Below are 23,668 nucleotides of genomic sequence, written 5' to 3' on the forward strand. Positions count from 1 at the left end.
GCAGTCCTGAGGACCGGGTCAAGCTGGAGACAACCTGAACTCCCTTCCTCTTTTTCACTGGCTGTCAACAGCAGCTTCAAGGCCCACTAATCTGGCAGAGAACCCTGCTTTTCATGGAAGAATCCTGGGGGAATCATACTGCATGGGACTCAGAAGCCATCCTACCAGCCAATGTCACAGGCAGCTGAAACATCACTCATGGCTGCAACATCACTAACATGGGATCCATGTAACAGGCTGGAGTACATCTCTTCTCTGAAGAGCACTTCTTCAAACTGGTTTAGACATGGAATTTGACCTTTTTTTTTTTCACATACAGAGATTGGTGCTTTTAATGCAGATAATTTCTGATGTTAATGGCTGGATGTCCCGTAAGAATCTGGCGCTGTTTGTTACCAAATGTAATGTCATTTGTTCTTTGTGTCTCTCTAAGAAATAAAAGTTATTCTAACTGCAAAAGGATGGCATACAGGTGGTCTCAAAAATATACTGTAAAACTGTATGTAAAAATAATATTAAAATACTATTCTGATTCTTGGTCATAGAATCTGTAGTTTATAATGACATGGGTGAAATTAAAGGTTCCCTATACAAAAATAATATACTCACATTATTTTTAAAGCTGGTCAAGGTGAAAGAAGTATTAAATAGTATATCATGTACACGTGTCACAGATAAAAGTGTTGCACAATGCAAATCAGCTACTATGTTTGCATGATGTAAGGTTATAATTTTTTCATTTATTTAAGTAACTTCAATTAGGCAGTACCTGATGAATGCCTGTAAGCAGAAGTTACTACTAACCAGAACAGAAACAAAAGTTTTTAAAGAAATCATAGTTCTTTGCTTCCCAGTAAGGTTCAAAAGCAACAAAAATTGTAAAACAAACAAGGATAAAAGTACAGGCCTTTCCCACAGTATTATTAAGCTGATATCTAAAATAACATACAGATTTTAGGAAATGGCAGATGTGGATTTTGTGCATGTATGAGAGACAGATGGAGATGATCAGCTGTAATGTCTCCAAAGGGGCTTTTGTGGTGCCTCAGACCAGTGAATCATGAAATGAGAAATATTTTTATGACAGAGCCCAGGACCTCTGTATGAGATGAAAGCAAGTACCATCAAGTTTCACATTTCACAATTTTCTGTTCAAAACTGTGTCCAGTTTCAGTTTCTGCAGGGATAATATTAAATGCAAGTCAAAAAACTGAAGTGCTACAGCTGTTACGACATATAAACATTTTTACATTTGACTCTGAGCTGTGAAATGATGATATATAATAGGCTCAAAGTGAGTTACAGGCTGAAAACCACTATGGTTATACACGCTATTTTATGAACCAAACCAGGCCTGAAAGTTGAATCTTGTTTTGGTCTTAAGTCTTTTCTGTGTGTTTATTTTACATTTACTGTGTGACTGAAACATTTAATATCTCTCAAGTCTTCAGCTTCCTCCTCTACTTAGCAAGCACTTTCCTGATCTGGTCCTGGTTGTGCTCACAAACATTTCAGTTTCAGTGCAACTCTTCTAATTGTTACAATATTATTTTTGTTCTCCAAGCAGGGCAGACCAATTTATGGTGGCCAAAACCAGTTTTTAAATTTCAGATTAAATGCTATCCACAACTGGGATGAGCTGTGCATGCCTGCTTGGTCATGCACAGGACAAAGCAGCAGCTGGGCAGGCTCTGGGATCAGGCCACTTTCTGGCTGTCATGAGGGAGTTCTCATGAGCGAGACTGAGCTGATTTGGCTTATCCAATGCAAAGCATTCCTGATACATTAGCTTGAAACAGGAAGAAACTAACACAGGGATGCACACATGTGGGATGCACACACTCTGCATATATAGCTTCGATATCTGTTGTCTCCTGAAGTAACATGCTTTAGGTCAGTGATGCAGAGCAATGTTAGTTGTTAGACCTTGTGCTTTACTGAGATATATCCTGAACTAATGGTAGGATGGATTGAAGTAAATATGTAGAACAACTGGGTTTTTTGCCAAAGGAAATTTACAGCTCAGTGGTCATGAATGCAGCCTCTCAACTAAACATTTCTAAGATCTGAAAGGTAAAAAGAGATAAATTGTGGTTCATTCCACATCTTTAATGATGATTGTTTAGCAACAGAAATACATGAAACAATCACCGGGGTATCACTCTTTAAGCTTATAGAATAGGGCAGTTTTCCATCATGAAGAGTTGCTATTTTAATGATCTTCCTATACAGACAGTATTTCTACTGGAAACTACAACTTCTGTGAATGCTGAAATCACAAGGCTATGCGTTAATGCTTGTTTTCATGTAATTGATGGGAGCCGGGAAGTTATTAATATATTTTACATCTGCTGCCTTGGTGATTTTTAATATGTTGTACTTACTCTAAAATAAATACCAAAGATGGTACTTTGCATCTGGCACATGATCTAGAAATCATGTATTAGACAGAAGAAACATATCTTATTTGCAAAGTCAGGAGCTCCTTGTTTATGTCATTCAAATTTTGTCTGCCAACAATTAGTATAATTTATAGAATTACCACCCAAAGATGGGAAGAATGCTATTATAGTAAAAGTCTTTACAATGTTAGAATGACAATAGCTACGCACACTTCCTAAAGCCGAGACTTTTGTCTGTTCACCCTCCACTGCCATCCAGGCCCCTTAATTGTTGACTTGGGGCAGAGATTCTGTGGTGAGTCATCAGTGGCCCCAGCCTTTTGCCATAAGTATGATAATGATGATCATTTCCTGTTCATTTCCTAGGACCACTTAGCACTTCTTTTATCTGCCTCCTAACACAATATGCACCTTGCTTTTTCTTCATTAGTTTCTAATTCCACATTATATCTGCATTTGCTATATATGTTTCATTTTACATGTGTTAGCTGCCCGGTTCTGGTTTGCCAGGTTTGAAAATGCTTTTGCCAGTGTCATCCTATGCCCCTTCAGCTGTACACATCCCACACTTCTCTGCTCTTTTACACAGCATCTTGTGTACCCAGTTTCAATCCTCCCATTTGCATCAACACACCAATGGGAGAGGCTCTACTGAAGTCACTGGTTTTTGTCTGGGAGCTTTCAGCCTTTAAGTTACCCTGAGTTTCCTTGATTTCTAGAAGTTTGGGATTTACAGCAAAGCTTGATATAAGTTTAACTATGTGTTTGAGTTCCATGTTGACAGGTGAGCTAATTGCTTGTTATATGGAACTGACATTTTCTAGATGCTGGAAATATTTCCTAACTTCTCATTTCTAACCTTGGTATTTCAGAAGCATAACTGAGTGATTCCCTCAATTGTCCAGGGGACAAAAGACACAAATTAATCTGTGCAAAAAGCCCATCAGCACCATCTGCAGTTGATTCCAGCCTGGTCATTCAGCAGTACCACTTAATGCACTACAACTGGATGCTCTTCAACTCTCAGAAGGTGTAAGTCATCATTTTGCCTATTTGAAACATAATTAATCATAATAGTTTTGGGGCAGTTGCCAGTCAGTTGATTTTGTGAGTTTGGTTTAGGCATCTTTCCTGTGAATCTGCAAAACAATTCAACCCTTTCAGAGTTCCTGATTCCTTAGTGCCTCAAAAACAAATCACAAGCACAGGTAAAATTCCTCTCCGCTCACTGTTTACTTAGCACTTTTGCTTAGAGAAAAGATTCTGTGAGCACTCATTTTATTTCAGTGTAATACCAATTTTTTCCATTTCACTTTCATTGGAAGCAAGATGTCACCAGCTATTTGGGTATGGGTGTTCAAGGCTGGCCTTTTTTCCTCAAAGAAACGTATTGTCATTTCTTCATTTGATATAAGCACATCACTTTTTTATGCATTTAATGGATGTTTGAAAGTATAAACATTACTAATCCCTTCATTTTCTGTGTCAGATAACATTCTTTGAGTTCCATTTCTTAAATTCTCAAAACTATTTTTATTCTATTGCCACATTTGCAAGCTCTATCTGCCTGCTCATCACTCTTCATACAGTATCATGGCTATTTTTTTTCCAAAACTACCCTTAAAAAGAAATCTAAAGACAAAGTTTAAGCTGACATAATAACAGGTTGTTCTAAACACCAGCTGCTTCATGAGCAAATCCTTTTGAGGTAAATGAAAAAAGACAACAGCTTACATCAAGCTTCTTGTATTATATTTGGAAACCCATCAGCCTACATTTTTGTACAAACATCTACGAAAATCTTCTACTTCTGTCATGGTGTTCTGAAGATAGATGCATTAGTAATAAAACCTTATTTGATTAAATAATTAAATTCTTGTCAGCCATAATTAAACACTACCTCTTAACAGAACTCTAATTATTTCTGCTTAGATTTCTCGGTCACGTAAACTACTCTTGCTTCTAAAACATGCAGCATCTCTTAATCTAATTTAGTCTTGCAGTTTTTCACCCTGTTGTTCTAAACCAATTCATCAGAGTCAATGAGGGCCACAAATGCCAAGCATCCTATTCCTGCATCATTTTTGGACCCTTTCCCTACTGTCACAGAAATCTCACAGAATAAAAGCACCAGTTCAACAGACATCTCCTTGCCTTTCAGCAGCATTGTCCAAGACAGAAGGTAAGTTTCACCTTCCGATATCCTTCCAGCACTATGCCCCATTTGGTTCCTTCCTTCATAGTATTTTTCATACAGGTCTTTTACTGTGACCACTCATCAGATTCTGAGCTCAACGAAAAGTTAAAACTTTGGAAAAGGTTTTGTTTATGGTAATGCAGAACACCAGCACAATTCACAGAACTTGAGTAAAAGAATGGAAAACTAGTGTAACCTACATTTCAGTTCAGTTCAACCCAGAGAAGTTGTGGATGCCCCATCCCTGAAAGTGTTCAAGGCATAGGTGGTGTTCCTGCAGGTAGCTGGAACTTGATAATCATTAAGATCTCTTCCAACCCAAACCATTGTATGATTCTATATGTTTAAGCTAGATGTTTTTATGTTCATACAGATTTATGTAACAGATTCCTTTCATCTTTGATCAAACCTCCCTCACAGGTAAACCTGCTTTCAGACTGTTCAATAGCATCAGACATAGATAGAAATCTGGGGGAAGAAAAAAAAAACACAACACCACACCACCAACACCACAACTCATTTTTCATCTAACATTTGGAAAAGACCATATTTTTTTTATTCTCACAGAAACTAACAGTTTGGAATCTAATTTCTGAAAAAAATGGAAGATGTCCAAAATGGAAACATGGTCCAGTTTCATCTTAGTCTGGAAATTACTCAGCTCCAAAGTGATCCCAAAAGCAGTCATTGGTCACTGAAAAACAATTGTCTATGAGTAAAACCTCTCTCTTAATAAGTTAAGATTTTACAACCTGTACAAATCTAATATACTTAGTCCACTTGTGTCTTTGTGCTGACTTGAAGGCAAAACCAGCAAGAGGCTCCAAGTCAGATAAAACAATTTAGTAAGAGAGAAAAAAAATAAAGGTAAAATAAAATAAAACACATGTAATAGTACAAAAGATCACTGACAGAATCAGAATACAACCTGAAACCGTGGTGGTAGCAGTCCAGATGAAGTGGTCTTGTTGAAGCAGCGATCCCATAGAAAGGTCTGGTAGCTCTTGTCCTCTGGGAATCCAGTGGGTAAGGCTGCCTGTGCTGTCCCAAATCCCAGATTATATCCAGGTGGGAATGCTTGGCTCCTCCCCCTGGGTGGAGCATCTCACAATGGGCTGATATCATTTTATCAGTCTTGCAATGAGTCCTTGATTGCCCATGAAACAGAGATAGCTCCCAGAGGGAGTTACCTATGAGCAGGGCATTGATGGGCCATTAACAGAAGATAGTCCGGAGGGAGGGGGCAAGGGAAACACTTCCCAACCTAGTTTCAACAGCTCATGTAGATGGTGATAGAATACATGCTTTGTGCACATCTTACATTGTAACCCAGGACAGTCTTTAAAAAAAAAAAAAATCACAAAATAAAAAGTGGGTTTATTTTATTAATTTGGACTGACTTCAGGTCTCAAAGATGACTTTGAAAACTTTCAAGACTGTGCGACATCAAAACAAAGTAATGTTACTCATGATTGCATGGCCTTTTATTTAAAAAAATTAGACACCATTGTCTAATGGTGTCATCAGATTTCTTCTGTTCATCCTTCTATATATAAAAAGAAATGAACTTAAGAAAGTTGAAAAGAAAAGCTTTTACACAAGCTACACTGCTTATCATTGGCCTGATAAGCTATTTCAAGAAATTCTTTCAATCAGTTTTAGAAGTCAAATGGGATAAAGTGGATTTCACGGATCATATGCAGATAAAAATAAATACACAGAGGCTAGCATCCCTATCCAACCACGTTTTATCAGCTTGAACAGCAGACAGATTTTGGATGTAAAGGCACCTTGATAAAAGTGACTGATCAATTCAGACTTTATAAAGCAGGACTCTTTTAAAAACATGACTCAGTGCAACCACCAAAACCAATGCTTCAACAAAACAGTTTCTATAATAGATCTTCTTTGGGAAAAAAAAAAAGATTGTTTGAGGTTTTCAACATCCCAAGAAATATTGGCTCACCCTCCAGTGGATGAAATAGATGAAATATAATACAGATGGAATATAAAATTGGGAAGCCAAAGCAGAAAGATTCCTGTAGCTAAAGCACAAGGATGGATAGAGATAACAAAATGCTGTTCCCTCAACTATGAAACCTCTCTTTTGTTGATTGGAAATGTTACAGTTATGATGAATCATTACTCTGTCCCAGGAAACAAGTTGAGCAGGCATGAGTTTAAAGCTGGATTTCAAACTCTCCTGCAGCTGACAAAGCACACATTGCAAAGCTTCATACCTCTTGTACTGTGTATCATAATGACTGGGTTGTGAACCTGTGAGCCAGAAGCATCTGCCTCTTGTAGATGTCTGTTTGTCTACAAGAACAACTGTCATTTTTCTTTACAGGTGCTATCCTGAGCTAATCAGCAAATACAACAAATGACTGTGATAATATGTCCAGATTAATTACAGGTACTGTTTCTTCTTCTTGTCTTAGAAACTCAATAAACCTCTGTGGTTAATTACTTATGCATATTGCATGAATATTACACTAGAAATACTGTTCAGGCTGCTGAATATCCGTCTTCAATATGTAACAAAAAAATTTAAGGCTCACAATGCTTAGACTTTCAGTCCAGGTGGCAGAGATTAAATCACGTGCTCTTTTATGACACATTAGTCATAAGACAGTGACATGCAGAGTATATGGTGAAAGCCTAATCTCTAGGGGAAAAAAATGGCTATCAAAAAGACAACTAAAAATGAGGGCAAATTTCCATAAGCTGACATGATGGACTTTTCTTAAATTTTGACTTCCCATGAAAGAATTCATTTTTGTACAGTGTGCTTTTCCAGTTGTCATTTCTCTAATCTGTGCATGAATGCTGATCCATCCATTTGGAAGAAAGAGCAGAAATTATTGCTGAATTCGATAAGTAGTTGTCTCCCATCATGTACAGGTATCTAGGGTTGGAGTTTTGCTGCGCTCCACCTGCAGGCCCTAATCTCACTGCTGTCACTCCAAGAGCTCCAAGAGGAAGGTCAGTGACTCAGGCAAGCTCTTAACCCACCATGTGCTAGACCTAGGATGAAGAAGTCCTGTCACTGGAACAATGAGCAGTTGAGGTGTTTCAAGAGTTTTGGAAAAGTTGGATTAGCTGGACTAAAGCATTTACATTTAGGAAGGAACTAACTTCCTGCAACTTTGGTTCATATGTGCAGGTTTGGGAGGATTTTGATTATGTTGAATTCGATCAACAAAACGAAATTTAGTCATGAGCCACTGCAGAACATTTATATTTTTGGTGTTTTGGATATTTTGGCTTCATTACCCTTTGTTCCCCCTTCTCTCTTCCACTCTTTATAAATGTTGAATGATTTTCCATTCATTGTACTAAAATGAAGCTGTGCTGTTTGCTATTCTCCTCTGTCTTTTCTGAATATATTGAAACACAACACCTGCAGTAGGAAACATCATTTGGGAAGAGAAAGTTCTTACAGAGGATGAAAGAAAAAACCATTCTGTTCTCTTTTACTTTGTCATTCCCCTTCATTTTTTGTCTTCATTTGCTCTTTCTTTCTTGTGGAGATACACACAAAACTTTTGTAAATAATTTCAGGGACCACCCATCCATCCCTGGGCTAGACCAGCACCAGAGGCAAATCAGGAGGCAGAGAAAATTGTGAAAGGTGTCAGAGGGCAGAACCAAAAAGGAATCAGGTGGAAGGAGGAACATTAAAGTTTCTTTCAGAAACATAGTCAAAATCATGCTGGAGGAGGACCTGGTAGATATGGATATTTTTAATGGAAAAGCATGCCTTTTGCAAAAGTTAATATTATGATGAGGCACTGGAAAATGTTTTCAAGAGAAGTAATGGATGCCCCATCCCTGGAAGAGTTTAAAGCCAGGTCGGATGAAGCTCTGAGCAACTTGCTCTAGTGGAGGGTGTCCTTGTCCTTGACAGGGGCTTTGGAACTCTGTGATCTTGAAGGTCCCTTCCAATCCAGGCTGATCTATTACATGATTCTATGATATGTTTTAAAACTGATGCATGAGTCATGCATGCAGTCTCATGGGATGGTTTGTCAGGTACTGCCCTGGGAGTGGTTGCAGAAGGTTGTGAAGAGTTCAAGTGTACTTCCTCAAGCCACATAATTTTTCTGTTCCTTAGGAAAAGCTGCATTCTAGAAGTAAAATTGCTAGACAAGATACCTAAATTTGCAGAAGAGAAAAATGGTTCATAAAGGTGCTTTTGAACAGCACGGTGTGGCTCTGCTGCAGGACTCCAAGGACACAATATCGTAAGACTTCTGTTTGAGCATTAAAAGGATGGGCTGCAACCAGACCTGTGTGAGATGAATGCTGTGATCATAGGCTCCTCACTGCTCAAACAACAGAAATCCATCAGACAGACAGCTGTCCCTCTGTTTGGGAACAGCACTGAACAACTCACTGCAGCAGTGCCAAAGTTGTTTGGAAATCATCTCAAGGAAAATTTAGGGATAGCTGCACATATCACCATGTTGGTGGTTATCATCAGGAGCTGAGGAGGTTATAAAAGCTGAGGAGCTATTCCCCAGATATCAACTTCGTGTATCTTTAAGTGTTATATCACCAAAATTTGAGAAAGAAAAGACATAAGTCTCATGTACATTGAGGCTAAATTCTATTTTTGGTGCTATATTGAGGTAAATCAGAAGTCAGCCCAGTGAAGAAAATTGCTCTCAGATACACTGGTATTAACCTGAAAGCAGAGCACAGTCCTTGAAATTCAGTTATATAATGCCTGGAGAAGAGATTCTGGTGGAATAAATGATCTCTAAAATGCTACCAGATAATTAAGCTGAAGTCAAAGCCCAAACCTAGGGCTCATTGCTGCATATTAATTTTGTAAAACAGATTATTCATGCTTTGGATGTTACCTTTTCATTTGGGAAAAGCAGGTATCTCCTCAAGGAAGTTTTGACTGCATTTCACTTGCTTATTTTAAATTTAAAATCCTCAAGAGGAGCCAAGAGAACTTGATAGCTGATAAACATCTGAGACCAAGGGGGAAACATCACAACGTATCATCAATATTTTTAGTTCCCCATGAATGATTTACATTCCCTCGCACTAGCAGATATCTTCAAAAGAACATATCAAAACTGGAGAGCACAGCACTTGGTTCATATAAAGTTAAATTTGTTGCAAAAAGCTCTATGAAATCAAAGCTCTGAGATCAAATTCTGATTTCCAATGTTGGGCACACATTTACAGTCTGGCTTTGCAAAGTTCCAGTGGGTCTGGGGAATTTTCAGACTCTATGATGACATGCCTACAGGAAAGTCCCCACTGAGCTCTGTTGCAGAGCATTAAAACAGAGCACAGGTCTCTGGGAGTGACTGGCACAAATATCTGTTGTTTTCTGCAGCCTAAGCACCGGAGAGCTCAGCCTCTGCCATCAGGGGGCTGGCATGCCATCCCATCTCAGGAGAGGGCTAGCACTCAACTCTCCCAGAGAGAAAGCTGGGACCATTGGTTTCCAGATTAGTCTGGGTAATCTCTCTTAGTGTATGTTGTAAGGAATAGTAATAATAAATTCCCCCTCTCCTTTTTTTTAAAAAAACTTTCCATATCTGAGCAAGCTAAGAATACTGAATGGCAAAATCCTATCTTTTTATAGCAAAAGCTATTCTTAGCTGTTTGGAGAGAGGATAACTGAGATTCAATAAAATGCCCAAAATCACTGAGTACATTACAGAAATTGACTCCGAAGATCTTAGTAAACAGCATACTGATGCCTTGCCCTTGACATGTCCTTACCTATTGCAGTGCAGACTGAATCAAGGCTATTTTCACTGGTGGATCATCATTCCTCATTATAGTTACTGCAAATTGGTGGGTTTGGAATCTATCAGAGAATATATAAATAGGCCAGGAATGCATAGTGATGAAGGCATGAGCATGTGACGTTTTACAGAATCCACACAGAAAGAGCACTTGATTACAGAAGTGTTTTGAAATTGCTTAGTATTTAAGAATTTTTATTTGTGTTTTTCTTATATCCAGTCTTGATTCACTCACTGAAGTGCTGCAGGTAACCTTCAATCATTGGGCATTTAAATAAAATAAATTTTTAAAAAAATCATCATATCTTCTGTCCTACTGTGAGCTCAGAGATCTTCTGCTTCAATAGATGGCCAGTCAAGGATGAACAAGCACTCCCAGACCAGAACTGGAAATAAGAGCTTTCCTTCTGCCAGGTACATGGGGTTCATGGAACATTTTCTATAAATGCATGTGTTTCCATGTGTGTATGTAAAATCTACAAAGCAAATAGTATAATCCAGTGTGATCCTCAGCCTCCCTTCATTGTTCAGGACTTTAGTGAATGACTGCTAAAAATGGAAGGAGAATGTGCAATCATCTGAGAAAAAATTTTTTAAGAATGCAGTGAAAAATAGCTTTCATGTTCGGCACAGCTTAATGAATTGAAGATGCTTTTCTACTCAGTGCCTACCAAGCTGGAATATTTCTTTTGTGCAGCTAAATGAAAGTCCTTCATTCTCTTTAGAAATCTGTTGCATAGAATGACAAGATAACCTCAGTATGAGTTACACTGTATTTTGTTATAATATGACTGTCATACACAAAAGTCTTAGTTGCAGTGGCATTTAACAAGTTAAATTTACTCTCTATAGAAAGAATTTTGGCTGAATCATATTCAGCAAGGAAGAATTCACTACTGATTCCCCTTTTCATTAAAAGACAAAATGTTCCTAGGTCAGGCTGGTCTTAAAATTTCTGTGTCTTTAGAGAAAAAATAGTCTGGCTACTATTTAGGTGACTCATAAAAATGTTTTCTTACTGTTTACTTCTGTTTCAGGAAATACATAAGGAAAAAATATTTTCAGAACATTCAATAAACTTGATTAAGAGATCTGAAGATTTTTCTCTGATGCTTATCTTCTCTTCTAGCCATTGACACAGCAGTACACAGTTCTACAGCCTCCTTCACCATTAGGCTCAACTGTCACTGGAGTCACCAGTGAAAGAAACACCAGGACTAGAGCTGGAGATCTGGATCACCATCCAAAAATGCTATTTTTTCCTCATTGTGGTGACTATCAGTAAAAGGTAGTAACTAGCCCACATCTACAGCATTTAGGTGATGTGAATCCATGGGTACAGGGATTTGTCCTGAACACACTAGTATAACCACTGCGTTAAGGAAATAAAAGTGAAAGAGACTATTTAGATTAGTGTCATTCATGGATTTTTTTTTTAATTAATTTTTTTTCCAGGATTTGGTTAATTTCTCATGATGCTATTTAAAACTGATGCACCTTCTAAACGGACTTGTCATTACAAATTACATAGCCTTGACAAAAGATCTCATTACTTTTGGAAGAAGAGTGGAGTGTCTCCCTGACATTCCAGAGCTGCAGCCAAGCAGAAAACTCTGAACTTTGCTGTAAACCCAAGAACTTCCTTTGTGTTTTTGTGAATGCAAGTTGAGCAAATCTATATTACGCTTTTTTAAAACTACAATCTGCGCCAGAGTTTGGCATTTGTTCCAGCAAGGACTTGTCATCATATTCCATCAGGTACTTTCTGCTTCTGTAAAAATGTCCCCAAATGTTCACTCATCTTTAATCACAATAAATTGGTCACATACTTAATTGATTTTACAAACTAAGATAGCTCTCTGAAAAATGAACCACTATCCAAAAGGACAATGTCAAAAATAAGCCAAGCACTTTCCAAGTTGCAGTTCTCAGCTGTTTTGTTAAGGGCATAAATTCTTAGTGTAGGAAGAGAGAAAATTTAGGAGGGAAAAAAAAAAAAAAAAGTATGCTTCTATAATGCAATTGAAAAAGTAAACAAAATCTTTGCATCAGTAAGTTAAGGCTGAGATTTTTCTAACATTGCAGCTTTGGTCTGGTGTTTATTGATGGTGGCCACAGAATTTTATTTCAGAAACAGCACTGAGACATGATGTTCCTCTACCCCCTTTATTTTGCCAGATTCTGGCTGGGCAAACAATAATCCCTGTCAGCTTTCTTACAAAGGAAGAAAGTAACATTGCACTTTCAGTTGAATGATACTGTGCAGAGAGTGGAGACCACAGTAATGTCACACATTAACACCTACAGGGAACTTGATGACAGTAATTTGTTTCACTTTTTTACCAAGGACAGTTTGGGACAGTTAGATTTATGAAGCCATAATAAAATATTGACCATGTCAGTGGTAGAATTACATTCATTTCACTTTCTTGCCCTTTCTCCCTTACTTATTTGTAGTGCTGTTCAAAATACCTTCCTATGTATCTGCACAGAGCTGTAAAAGAAATATATTGACTTAAATTAATGATTTAAAATGTAATTTATAATATTCTCATAATTTCAAATGATAATAACATATTTCCTCAGAGACTTTAGTCAAGTAAATAATAAATGAAAAAGTTATTATATTTTCCCTTTCCTTTCAGAAATTTTTGGTAGCTTACTTCAGAAAGCCCAACTTTGGCATTCTGTGGGATATTCTTACCATAGTAGCCCTGTCCCTCCCTGAATTCCCTGCCCTTCTGTTTTTCTTCCCTGTTTGTTGTAATGCCCACCCACTGCAGGTGGGAATTTGCTATTTTCTGACTGAAGAACATTGATACTAGACAAGCAGAGCAACGGTGGTGTCCTTTCTGCAGGAATGTGTTCATCCTGCCAGCACAAAAATGGCAGTCCTGACTTCTGTATTACAGAGCTGCACACTCTCGCGTTCCATGCACAACTGTGTTCCATCAGAGAGGGGGAAACACCAGCTGCGCCCCACAACAAGGGATGAAGTGTGTATCCCACAATGGAACAGCTGTTCCCTGACTATGTCTACTTTCTGTGGAATAAAACCTGTGATGGCAGATCTACCCCACATGAGCATAAGCCCACAAGGGTAATAAGTGCTCCATCTTGCTGAGTTTGTTGTCTGACCATGAGCTCTCCTTCAGGCATAAGGAAAGCCATAATGCACAGCCTGATCAAAAGGAAGGGATGCCTTTGGCCTATAGCTGTGCTGATGCACTCCTCCACCTGAGGAGGGTGAAGAAATTGTCTCTACTTTTCACCTGGGGCTCAGTCTTGTGTGCCTCTTTATTCAGGTTCTTGAACCCTTCCACAGCTGGGACATCAGCTGGCTGCAGAGCTGGGCTATCACAGGTCCACCATCTTCTCTCCTGAGCTGTTACCAAATCTGGGGGTGATAGAGGTGTCTCTTTTAGCCGTGGGGTGCACCTTACTGGAAGAAAGATCAGACACTCATGAATACCTGAGCCTGACATCAGAGGTGCAAAAGCCGGTATTGTTTACATGATAGGATCTCACAACACTTCTGTGGCAAGACAGTGAAATCAGTCTTCCTCTAACCAAACCATCAGCAAAGCATGCCTTTTTGGCACATTCAGAATGGGAAAGGGTGCTCCAGGCCCAAAAGATGGTCCCTAAAAGATGAAAGTCTGAGGAGATTCGTCATGGCAATTTTTGCACAAAGGAAAATTAATGGATCTCTCTGAGTTCTGAATTAATTAGAAAAGATATACAAACATGCAGAGAACTTTTCAAACGTCTTCAGTAGTTTAGAAGGCAATGCACAGTTTTTCCATGTTGTCTCAGGCTTTTATTCTGTCCCTGCTGCTGGATTGTGGCTAGAGAAATATATAAGTACTACATTATTAAGTACAAATAACAAGAGGATTGGGTTGTATGTTTTCCATCAGTGCTGTAGGAAAGAGTTACAAGTTTGAACTTCTATAATAATATGTTGAATAATTTCATTCAGCTTTTCAAGTTATCCCAGACGCTTATTAGAAATATATGGGAAGACATTATTTGGTTCACCATCATCCTAGATACAAATTTCTCAGTTTCTTCAGAATAACTCATTTTGAGGGAGAGAGAGAACTTCTGTGTATTCTGTGCAAACCCTTCAGTTTGAAGGAAAACTCTCTGAATTCTGTATCACTTTGTATGTATTTCACCTGTCTGTGAAACCACTGCCACATATCCTATATTTTTTAATGCTTTTTAAGTGTTCTGTGACTGTTTCCCTTCACTGTACCTTCACTTTTTGTCCTTTGCCTCTCCTGGTGGAACAGTCCACGGGTCAAGCCAACCACAGACACTGGCATATTTCCATAGCTAAAGGAGGCTTCATTTCTTCTCATCATAAGCTATTCTCACCTTCTTGAAATATCTAATGCAGTAGAGTTCAGCAATGAACAGAGATCAGAAAGAAAATTATATTGAGGCTTTATATAATTTCTGGGATGACAAAGAACCATTGGTTTCCATTAAGAGATCAGCCAGGAATGCAGCCTTGGACTTGGGACATGTCCTATCCCTATCCTTGACAGACCCTTACCCTTGGATGTGGGGGAGGGGGGATGCAGAGCAACTTGCTGGGGACTCACCCATCTCTGGGAGATCCACAGGAGGTTTCTGTGAACAGAATTTTAAGACTGCTCCTTCCTTTACAACTGGTCCATAACTCAAAACAAACAAAGCTCAGCTGTTACCTCTTGAAATATTACACGTTCTAAAAATATATAGGTGAATTCTGACAGTGAGATGAAGCATTGATTGAATATGAATACTTTGCCTCTGATTCACCTAATTGAAAAAAATATTTATCAAATTTTAAATGCAAGGTGCAGGGATTCAATCTGTTACAAAAACATTGGAAATCAGAAAGGAATGGCAAATGTCATGAGTTATAACCTCACCTACAAAATGAGGTTGCAGTCCTTTCAGAATGAGCGTCCTACTCCAGAAAATTGTATCCAGACAATATGCATGCTTGTGGTGGTGCAAAAGTTATTCTATTAGGTTTCAAGTGGTTTATATATTTAATTTACAGGGTTTTTTATAAGAAGTTTTGAAAAATGGTTTGTTCCCTGTATCCCCATTCTTCCCAATGGTTCTTACCCCTTACGTTTGTTATATATTGCTGTCAATCCCCTCTCTCTCTCTCTCTCTCTCTCTCTCTCTCTCTCTTTGGGCGCCCTGTCTGTCACTTCGGGACCCTTCCCTGGATTCTGGAAAGTTCCAGGGAGGGTGTCAAGTGATAGGCTGCTGCCCAGGAAATCCCCTTTCCCCCATTGCAGAGTGGTTCTCCTGTTGAATGTTTACATCCCTAGTTCCACCCTGAGTTAGCCTGGTTGGTTAATCTGTTGTTACCACCTCTTGGTCCTCCTCATTTAAAAGTTACTGCACAACCATTGTTCGGAGGCTCTCCTGAGCAGCAGTGGTCAGGTGTGGAGCTCCCATTTGGTCTCCCCCTCAATAAAACCCTGTTAACCCTGCTCAGAGTTGCCTTTTTATGCGTTGCCATGGTCATGACTACCAACAAGTCCGTCGCAGGGTGTGGGGAACTAAGATCCCACAGGGAGGAGGGAACAAGTTGAACTAGCGAATCCTACTGAAAGCGCGCGTGCCGCAGTGAGCCAACTGAGCCAGCCCATGGGCCAGCGCTTCCACGCGCACAGTGGACACTGTGACACATGCTTAAACATGAAGTGATTTTATTTTATGGTATTTCTAAGCATAATTCTTTTTACATAAAGAACACCTGAATTTTCACTAGTTTTATCTATGCTACCACGATGTCATATTCTGAAGGCTTGAAAAGGTCTCTTCCAATTACACCTGACAGGTTTTGGGCATCTGAGAAAGAGCACTCCAGTCCTGTGGCTTCAGAGAACTGCACAGCTCCATCCCTCCAGGCAGGTGTTTCTGCTCTTTCCAGCTGAACTGAAGACAGATGGAATTTGACAGTGTTTCCCCTTCAGTTGTTTCCTAAGGAAAAATAGCTAACTTTGTCTTTTGGTTGATGTAGTCACAAATGACAAACAATGGACAGCCAAAGGTATTTTCCCACACTAAATCCACAGATCTGAAAGAAAACACTACTGAAACAAAAACAGATTAAAAGGAAATAAATTCCCACGGGCCTGTGAAATTAGAATGTTTTGTAAAAATGACTGCATTTTTTATGTGTGTCATCAATAGCAGATGCAAAGCTAATTGTTGTAATGCATTAATTTGGTTTAGATTTCATTGGATTTGTAATGTTTTTTCTATATATCTGGCCTTGCCCAGCAGTGCCCATCCCCCACACTGAAATGTAACCTAACTCTGTTCCCTTCCTGCTTCTCCCTTATTGGGTGCTGCCTCTGGGCCCTGCCTCTGGGCCCTGCCCCCTGGAGAAAAACGCCCTGACAGGGGAGCAGCGAGGCTCTCTGGCACTGGCGAGCCATCGGGAAAGGTCTCCAGCCAAGGCAGGGCAGGAATTGCCCCACCCGAAGCCAGAGAGCAGACTCTCTTACTTTTGCCATCGGCAGTCGTCTGGTCTCGTGGGGAGATACCACAGCTAATCATGGTATTGATACAAAAGATGAAGTTAATAATAGGGAGCCCACAGAGCTTTTTTGCTAATATTGCTGTACTACAGCTATGTTCAAGCTAGACAAGAAAAGATATTAATTCCAACTGTAAAAATGATGTGTTCAAAAAGCTGTAGCATGGGGACGAAATGAGTGAGTTTTATGAAGTTCTTCCTACATCATGTCCAGCTTTTTTTTTAAGGACCCCATGGATTTATAGTAAGAAGGCCACAAAGGAAAATGTTACAGAAATTAATTTGCAAACTCAGGGAAGAAAGGGGTTAGTAATACTTCTATGTCTAAGATATTCACTGCTTGGCATATCTATATTAGTCTCAGCCTATGGGAGTGTAATATAATGGAAAATAAATATTCAGGCTGATGTAAGAGTCTGCTAATATAACCTTCACCAAGTATCCAGTAATACAATTTCAGCTCTCTGAAGTCACAGAATAACAAAACTCTTGCAAACTTTCTCTCACAACCTCTAATAGCAGAGAAAGCAAATTTTACATTCTCTTGAGTTTGGGAGCATGTCATATCTATTTACTAGTGTCTCATTGTATTTCTTGTTCTTATTTTAGTCCACATCAAAGGAAAATAGCAGCTCAGTCTTAGCATTCCAAATGTCTATTGATCTAAGGTCCTTAGGGACAAACCTTGCAAGCACAATGATCTTATGTTTTGTTTTCTGAGGTCAAAAGGTAGATCTCAGATTTAGGATAGCATGCAGCTTTCTAAGAGTATTTTAATGTGATAATGCCTGACCATACAAAAGAAGAAAACACTAAAAATTACCTCTGAAAAACATAAAACCACTTAAGACTTGCTGGTTATTTTTCAATCCAACTTACCATATTTTTTTTAAGTCTTTATGTTCAAAACAAGACAAGAGCATGAAAAATCAGATAGTTATACAGCAACATTTCTGTTCCTGCTTATACCGGGACTTATGATGTGTACTCATCAGTACCTCTGTGGGCATACATGAAGAGATCAGTCAGAACAGGACTGATAGTTTGCTGCTTGTGTTAGTTCACATGTTTCAGAAACTCCACTGAGTCTCCTGAAGTCACAGCAGATTTTGCAGACCTTCAGCAAAAAAAAAAAATGGAACTGCATAGGCAGTTACACAGGTTTTCATATTTTTCAGAAATCAAAGGGTTAAAATAAGCTGCCAAAGACTCTATTACCAGTGTTCTGCAGATCTAAAAAAACTATGCTATATTGCATATAAATAATTCCTTTAAAAGAGACTTTCTTGCCCACCTCTTTCACATACTGTGCAATACATACTGGTTATGCAGTAAGATCATAACAAAGGTAATTTCTTTCTCCAGCATTATAAAATTTTTATTGGATCGATAGCTGCTGAAGTATTGAAAGCAGTCATAAATTTTTATGGCATTAACAGAATTCAGTAATTTGTCACTCAAATGGGTCCAAATGAACAAGGTCTATGAAACTCTATTTCAGTTGCAAAAACTACTGAAATAATGCAGGTAATTTGGAAAAAAAATAGTTGGGTAGGTTTGTCTGAAACCATATTTTGTACAACAATAAAATCAGAAAATAACTTTCTGCAAAAGACTGACAGACTTGTTTCCTGGCTGCCACGTTACCCCATGGCCTGTGAGTTGAGTTCTGGCAAATAGGCTTTGCTACTGAATAAAATACAAAAGTCTCTGCACCCTTGGAAACAGATTCTCCTTTAGCCTTGTAAAAAATTGAAATTACTGACCATCAAGTAAATTATTTATCTTTCTCTGGAAAAAGCTATGAGAAAGAAAATATCACAGTTTTTCCCTCAGTTTGCTTCATAGGGGTCATTTTGAGCTACCCATTAACTTCTCAGCCATTTTCATCTTTGCGATTTACCAATGAAAGTGTAAAACTAGGTATCTTTTATTTATCTAAAATTGCTTACCTTTAGCTCCACAACATTTTCATTTAGGTAATTTTGTTCCTTTTTTCAGTTGCTAGGTTTTTTTCTGTTTGTTATTGGGTTTTGTACTAACAAAATCTGATATGACAACAAAGAAAGAAAAATTTTTTAAAATGAGCATTCACCAAAATTTAATTAAATTGTTCAAGTAAAGTTTGTGGTTTGTTTTGGGGTGTTTTTTAGGTTTTTGTTTTGTTTTGTTTTTTTTCTTTTTTCTCTACCTAAGTAAATACAGTATTTAATAGAAGACAATTATAATAGTTCCTCATCTTTAAAAAGGCCACATATTATTTCCTGATTATTTAATATGGTTTTTATTAAGATTTTGGAAGCAACCCATATTTTTCAACATGATAATACCTCTTCAAGCCTCTGCTACACTTTAAGATTTTATTTCATTGACAGGATAGAGACCAGAAGGAAACAGGACAACATAAAATGTTTTATGAGGAGGTTTCATGATACTGTCATTTGACTTCCTGCTGCAGCAGGGAAGCCACTGCCAGAGCCCATTTTGTAGTGTGGTTTCTATTAGCTCTGCTGTTGCTAGCACAACCAAGAGTCAAATTCATTCCTGAAAACACAAACAAAAACAGACAATATGACTGTGACTCTCCATTTTAACAAGCCTGATCTGCACCAGCCCTCCAGAGCATCATGCCAAAATCGTGCATCACATTGTACAAGCTTCTGCATAAGCTTAGATATTCCTTGATGCTGGTATGTTATCATTCTCTTCACCCTCAATATCCACAGACTGGGAATCAACAAAAATCTGAAAATCAAAATATTTCTCTGTCCTGGTGACAACTGTCTGCAAAAACCACCCTGGAGGCTGTTGAATCATCATTTTGCTCTGGACCAATGCCCATTCACCACAGTACTACAGAGCTCCATAGAGTTATGCCACCGTGTGCTACAGAAAGCACAAAGCTCTTCAGCTCACAAGATAAAAGTAAAATGTGCCAGCTTTCTTTAGGTTACACTGTTAATTGCTTTCTACTCTAAAATGCATCCATATGAAAACTAAATCTGGAAGTGTATGCTTCAAACTGTCAGGAAGACAGACACATGGTCAGCACAAGCTTTGTCAACGTACATACTGACATAAGAAACAAAACCAAAGTATATTCTCTAAATTTATATCTGGTTATCTGAGACCAAAACCCCTGGGTGATCTCAAAAGTTGTTTTGTACAGAGTAGATTTAAATGATATGCTAAATCTAGCATATGAGTTGAATGTGAAAGTAGCTGTGAAAGGCAGACAAATTATTATCTTTTTCTATTTATAGAAACAAAAAAAACACAGAAGGTTTGGTTTGCTTGATTTACTAAGCAGCTCTGCATGAACTAAAGCTACACTGAGGATAATATTAAGTAAACAAGTGTAGTTAAAGAGAATGACCACCTTTATATACCCTGACATAAGAAATAATGTCCAGGAAGAAAAAACAAGGGAAAAGGTTTTGTTTCATCTTTTCAGAAAACCTTTTTCCTTTAAGAGAATTTTTTTTCTCCTCTTTCCTCAGAAGTCCATTTCTAGTGTTCTGAAAAGGCAACTCAATTATCATGAACCAATTTATTTGTTGAAATTATACTTGCATCAGGTTTTGTATATTTTGATGGTTTAAAACACCAATTTATTAAACTTGTTAAATTTACAGATAAAATTAATTTGAAAGCATGAAAAATCAATATTTTAAAAGTTTCTGTAATCCATTCTAATCTGTATACTGAGAGAAAATATTCCTATAACTGTATCTGAGAGGAGCATCTTTAAATATTTTCAATATATTTCATGATTTTTAATTAATTAGGAAGAAAACCATTTAATGGCAGAACATTACACAAATTCCTAATATAATGCTCTGAAGTATATGAAAATAAATATGCTGTACTGAACCTTATATTACATAAGATGCCTCATAAAAAAAGTCATGTCTAGCCTTTTTTGAACTTTCATTACTCTCTGAAACTTAGAGGAATATCTGAATCTGGTTAAATTAACTCTCCTTGCTCAAATCAAATATAGAGATGTAGGAGATATAAATGTTCATAATTAATGAAATACCTTTCTATATTTCCTATTTTATTATGATGCTTGTGGTGTTTTTATCCTCCATTCTTCATGTTAGAGTTGGGATTAATACACAGGAGTCACACTCAGTGTTTATTAATTCTTATCCATATTACAGCCTCACGAGTAGTGAGCTCCAAATAGCAAGTTAGAAAATTGAGGTTTCTCTAACTCTTTCCTAGGTTATTTAAGTGCTAATCACCCAATAACAAAGTGACACCTATATTATTTATACTTCTTACCTAATAATTGACTACACAAGGTCCACAATGCAGGCCTTTTTCACCCAGTTTGCAAAAAACACCCAAAACCAAGGAGAAGGTGAAGAAGAAGGACTTAGACTATGCCTTAAATCCTCCATATTGCCCCATATATATCCTATATACCAATATCTCATAATCTAAGTTTCCAGAATTCCAACAATGCTTTCTTCAAATGAGAGCTACATTTAATATAAAAAATGCCCTTTTTTTTTTTTTTTTTTTTTTTTTTTTTTTTTTTTTTTTTTTTTTTTTTTTTTTTTTTTTACATTTTATCATTTAACATCAGAAGCTTCAGCAGAGATTCTTCTATTCTAAAAAAAAAAGCAATATAGAGGAACAGCTCTTAGTGAATAGAACTGTAAGCAATATTCAGTCATTTAAAACCTCTCCTTTATCCCCATTGGAGTTGTCTTTAGAAGAAAAACAAAAATATATTTATGGAGCATCAAGTGTCTAAATGAGATTGGGAAACTATTATGTGCCATAAAACCTGTACCTGTATTAATCTCATGACTCCTAGAAGTCAAGAGACTTATTAATTCTATTTCCCAGGTATATATTTTGAAGGTGTTTTATATCTCTTGAATATCAGGAGTCAGAGGTAAAGCACCTTTTTGTAGAAAATTTTTACTCCATTTTGTCACTTATTTCTCCTCTCTGTAAGCTCATGTGTTTCTGTGCTGTGCTTTCATCCTCTTTACATCATCTTCAAGCTGATCCTTAACATGCAAAGTCTTCCTCAGCCAAACACACAAGACTATAATGCACATAACATGAACTAATAATGCTTCTGTGAACATCTAGCACAGAACAAACACCTCCATCACTCAAAATATTTTCCCAGTGATTCCCACCACAGACATGGTAACCACCACTCTATCAGACCATCCCTACTACTCCATTGTTGATCAGTCAGTTAGCATCACTATCATAAAAAATACACCATCGAATAACCATGTAGATGTAAGGTGTATAGATAAACAAACATGTCAGTGAAATACAACATCATAATATCCATGATAACAAGCTGAGGAGGTTCTGGATGAGTGGACAGTGGGGTGGATTGAGAACTGGCAGATCCCAGAGAGCCATAATCGGTGACACAGGGTCTAGCTGGAGTCCTGTCACTAGTGGCGTCCTCCAAGATTCAATACTGGGTCAAGCATGGTTTAACTTATTGATCAATGACATGAACGAAGAAACATGTGCCTCCTCAGCAAGTACACTGCTGACACAAAGCTGGAATGACTGGCCAATACCCCAGAGGGCTGTGAGCTCTTCAGAAGGACCATAGGCAGAGAAAAACTTCCTGAAATTCAACAAAGGCAAATGCAAAGTCCTCCCCCTGGGGATGAATAACCCCATGCACCAGCACAGGCTGTGGGCCAACCTGCTGAGAAGCAGCTCTAAGGCAAAGGACCTGTGAGTCCTGGTGGGCAATAAGCTGCCCATGAACCAGCAGTGCCCTTGTGCCCATGAAGGCCAAGACTGTACACTGGAGCGGATTGGCAGCAAGGTTGTGGATGTTCAAGATATTCAGGATAGTCAAGAACCATCTGGATCAAATCCTGTGCAATGTGCTCTAGGATGACCTGCCTGAGCAGGGAGGTTGGACCAGCTGACCCACTGTGGTCCCTTCCAGCCTTACCAATTCTGTGATTCTGTGAAACTAGCAGTTCTTTAACGTGTGAGAGTTGGGATACTGCATGCAACGCCATTTCCTGTGAGAAGAATCAAGATGTCAAAACAATATCTCCAAGCCCCTGTAATATTTCTCTAGCAAAAAAGAGATCACATTCTCAGATGAATCTCTTCATTCCTCATATTCAAAGGCTACACCAATTACCAATTACTTTCCAAAGATAACTTTAAGAGCTAGGATTCCTAGCCATTGCCCTGTAAGAGTCAAAGACAAGAAAAAATCCCAAACACCAAATTCTTTTTCTCTCAATTCTCAGCTTTAAAATAAGGGATATGTAGCATGTCTGTGAGACTACTCAAATATAATGAAAAATACGGAACTTGTGGTTTACCTGGTCCAGACTAACACTTCTGTTTGTAAGTACAAGATAAAGTATCAAAAAAGGATGAGCATTGTGCACAGTCTGTAATGTGTCCTGACTATTTTTAGTACTGTTTCAGTTCCAAATCAAATGATCAAGAAAATGTTGCTCTTCATGGGTATGCTTATTTTCATTTCCACAGATGACGATTGCTCAGTATGATCAGATTTTTTTCCAATTCAAAGTCTTTGTGGAACAGATTCTTACCCTCAACCTCTGCTGAAAGATCTGTAACAGTGGCTGAAGAGGTCCCTGCGTTTTTAAGTTTTAAGAAACACGTGTATTTTCATAAAATCATAGAATCACAGAATGGTTTATATTTAAAGATCATCTGGATTCAAGCTACTTGGCATGACTGA

This window comes from Hirundo rustica, chromosome 4 (assembly GCF_015227805.2).
Source record: "Hirundo rustica isolate bHirRus1 chromosome 4, bHirRus1.pri.v3, whole genome shotgun sequence".
NCBI classification, from domain to species: Eukaryota; Metazoa; Chordata; class Aves; order Passeriformes; family Hirundinidae; genus Hirundo; species Hirundo rustica.